Raw genomic sequence first — 3,635 nt, 5'->3', positions numbered from 1 at the left:
AGTCACGTGTGCCCGGCTCATCGTGCTTTTACTGCGCCTGCTTTGGGGGGATCGTATCTCGGCACTGCGCATGCTCCGGGAATCAGTATCTGCCCAGTGCGCATGTCTGTTCTTCAGGTTTGCGGCGCGCCTTTTCCGATGCAGATCTTTATCTCGGCCAATCAGCAGTCGCTCTCCGAGGTGGTCCCGAGCGGGGGATGGGCTTCATTTCGTCTTCCTGGGAAATCAAATACTACGTTTTCAATGTGAAATACATCCAGCAGTGGAAGTGGGCTGGAACCAAAGAGTACGACGTTCCTTTTTTTTTTTAAAGAGTACTTTCTTTTTAAATTCATCCCTACTGGCGACTCGAACTTGGGCCTCCCCGAGATCAAGCCAGTGTAGCCTTGCACTGCTTTATAATCTCTCACGTGTTTGAAAGGGATAATTTATTTCAATAGACTGCGATGTAAAGCCCGGTTTGACAGTGATCTGGGTCTGCCTATGAATGCTTGTAGGATCCTGTTTGCAGGCAATGGGGGGGTTGAGGGGGTGTGCATGCATGTGGCTAGGCATGTTCTTTAAGAAGTGTGACCAGTGAAGGGGAGGCTGCATGAAGGTGCATGCTGAATGGGACAATGACACACTAATGGCGGTCATTTAAATCCATTTTCTTTCGTTTTCTTCACTTTTACTAGAACTGGTGTAAAACACAATGGGCCTCATTACGACCCTGGCGGAAAGGGGTTTGCGGCAGCGTTAGCTGCGCCAACCCCTTTCCGCCAATTCCGAGTTCCCTTTCCGCCATGGCGGTTTTTACACCTGCTATTAGCAGGTGTAAAAAACCATGGCGGTAAGGGAACTTGGTGTTAATTACGCCACCGTAATTTACGGTGGCGTAATTAACGCCTTCCCCACTCCCATTATGCCCTATGGGGCAAAAATGGGAATGGGGAAGGGTAAATGGGGATTGGGGATTTACCGCCCCGCCAAGGTCGGAATGGGGCGGTAAATCCCCTTACCGCCATGGCGTAAACGTAGTTTGCACCATGGCGGTAAAGTCACGGCCCTGGCGGTAACTTACCGCCAGGGTCGTAATGAGGCCCAATGTTGCAGGGTGCAGTGGAGGACAGGAAGGACCCATGAGTATGGGGGAGTGGGGAAATGGAGGCAGGGTGAGGGAACATAATCCTCTTGGTGAGAAAGCAATCCTCTTTTTTGGCCACGTGTTAACTTGTCTCTGCTTGTCCTTCATAAACCTCCAGTTAATCCTGTCTGTGTACGTGATGTAGGATGCATTACTGGGCAGGGAGAGGAGATGTCTTGTGTTTGTAGTATATAATTAATAACGTAAGAATGTCTTCCATTTCTAGATCTACACACACTATTGTGTCAACCTACTCTGCACAACGTAAGAAGCTGAGGCACTGAAAGGTAAATAACTGCTGTAGTTTGTTTCTCTGCACAGGTTGCTCTATGCTTCTGAGATAGCCTGTCTCCCGCCCAGCGTTCCTGGACCATTCATGTCCCCTTCTCTCCTGTCTTGTCTCCATTTCTCTCTGCTGCCTCATCCTGGAGGTGGTGTCCAGATCCAGGTTTAGGGTCCATATGTGTGGCCCAGTGGACTAATGCATTCTCTAGAAGGATCCATGTGTGTGTCCTCATAGTCACTGGTCCACCCAGCCCTGCATCCATCCAATATTAACAGAATGAGTACTGCTGAGTTGTGTAACAATGAACATCTGTTAGCTTCTGTCTATAACACCAAAATGCACCATTGGGAGGCGGGGGGGCTGCACTCTACAAATACACCTATTATTTTATGTTAATACATTCCCCTGTGCCTTCCTATGAATTAATAATTCGCTATTGGACCTGTATGGCGGATCACAGCACTTTGCTATAGGGGTGGAGGAGTGGATTTCTACAAGTGAATTAAATAGGCACATTGGTAGCTACAAGTCGTGTTTGGTTGTTCTCCTTCCAGATCACCTGGGGAGCAACGGAACGCTGGATATGCACTTGGACATCTATCTAGGTGTTGTTTCGTGTCTAGACATGAATGAGGGAGCATTCTGGAGTGGAATTGAGAGCATGAGGTAGAGTTGATGGAATGGATGGTATGGAGTGCGGGAGTATGACCGACCCACACTCCCCTTGCCTGCCCACCCGCTAGAGGGTCACAGCATGAGGTGATTGAAAAGGAAGCCCGATTTTCACGTTTGTGAAGGGAGGTGAGTCAAGGACAGTGACATGCTCGCTTACAGGCATTCGTGAATGGTTAGACATTCAGGTGATCAGAGTATTACAGGCTCCTGAAATCATCTGTATCCCTTATTTATTAACTTATTGTCACCAGTTATTGGAAATAATGACCCACTGGCATTGTTAGGTGGTACGGCCCCCTATTGGCTAGCATCCCATGTGCATTCCTGATGAAGACCCACTTTGAAGCACTTTCCCACACATTGCCCTGGGAGGCAAGCTCCAAGATGTGGCTCCCTAAACTGTGCCTAGGTCTTCATCAAGTCCTCGCAGCTCACACCCTGCAGGTACTGTTGCTAACAGCAGCATGATTCAGTCATAAACGTAATGAGCTCTGCATGACGTGCTATGTGAGGGATCTAAAACCCTGATATTGAACCATCCTGGCAGGAAGGGGAAGGGATGGACCTCACCCGCTAAGGCCTCAATCACTGATGTGACAAAGGCTCAAGTACCAACTACCTGCTCGTTTTGAAAATTTTAATTATGTAATGCCATCCAATTCATTGTTGAAACTACTAAAGTGGTCTGTCTAGGATATTGAATGGGCTACTAACAGATTGTCCAACTCTCGTGCTGCGGGCTCCAGATTGCATACCATCATGTGTCTACAAGGCTGACCAGGCCTTTTGGGCCAAGATTTTGAAAATTAAGTTTGATAAAATGATTAGTTCAGCAACACTTCCAGAGTCATGGGTCACTTCCATTCTAATTCCAATTTTTAAAAAAGCCAACCCAGAAAATGATCGGCCAATCTCAACTGATGCTGCAGCCAAAATATTTTAGATTCTTATTTTAGCTGACCTTGAAAAACTTCTTGCACTACATAACATATACTTCAAATATCAAATAGGCCTCATACGGTCTATGAACACAACTTTGCCACAATAATGGCTCATTTGTTTGCAGGGACTAAATCGAAAGAACTCAGTCCAATATACATAGCCTTGATATTCATGTCTGCTGCATTTGATACTGTAGTGCGCAATTTACTATGGTCAAAGATGTCCAATTTAGGCATTCCCGAGCACCTGATTCATTGGATTGCAAAATTCCACTCTAAAACGTCTTGTAAGACACAGAATTACCCAGGGGGAAGCAGTTACGGGTCCTGTAATGTCATATCTAGGATTTAAGCAAGGATGCAATCTGGCAGCAACATTGCCAGATTTAAGCAAGGATGCAATCTGGCAGCAACGTTGTTCAATTTATATCTGTGTGATATGGATGCTATTTGGAAGACCTGTAACATGTTTGCTGCTCCATTATGTTCCTTAAGGCTACATTGGATAGTATTTGCCAATGACATTGTCTTGTTCAATCTGACTCCGTCAGGTTTGCAAAAGAAGTTGCAGCTTTTTGGTGAATTTGCATTACAGCATAATTTAAAG

At 46.1% G+C, this 3,635-nt stretch overlaps 1 protein-coding gene across 1 annotated transcript in view; it reads left to right on the top strand.

Moving 5' to 3' along the window:
* LOC138498532 (zinc finger protein 850-like) overlaps positions 1-3,635 on the top strand; it is a 511,734-nt gene that overhangs the window by 460,570 nt on the left and 47,529 nt on the right. The gene's annotated exons all lie outside the window — the stretch shown is intronic.

This window comes from Ambystoma mexicanum, chromosome 5q, assembly GCF_040938575.1.
Source record: "Ambystoma mexicanum isolate Mex_15411 chromosome 5q, UKY_AmexF1_1, whole genome shotgun sequence".
Lineage (NCBI taxonomy): Eukaryota > Metazoa > Chordata > Amphibia > Caudata > Ambystomatidae > Ambystoma > Ambystoma mexicanum.
The sequence above is the reverse complement of the archived record's forward strand: the minus strand, read 5'-3'. Positions and strand labels throughout refer to the sequence as shown.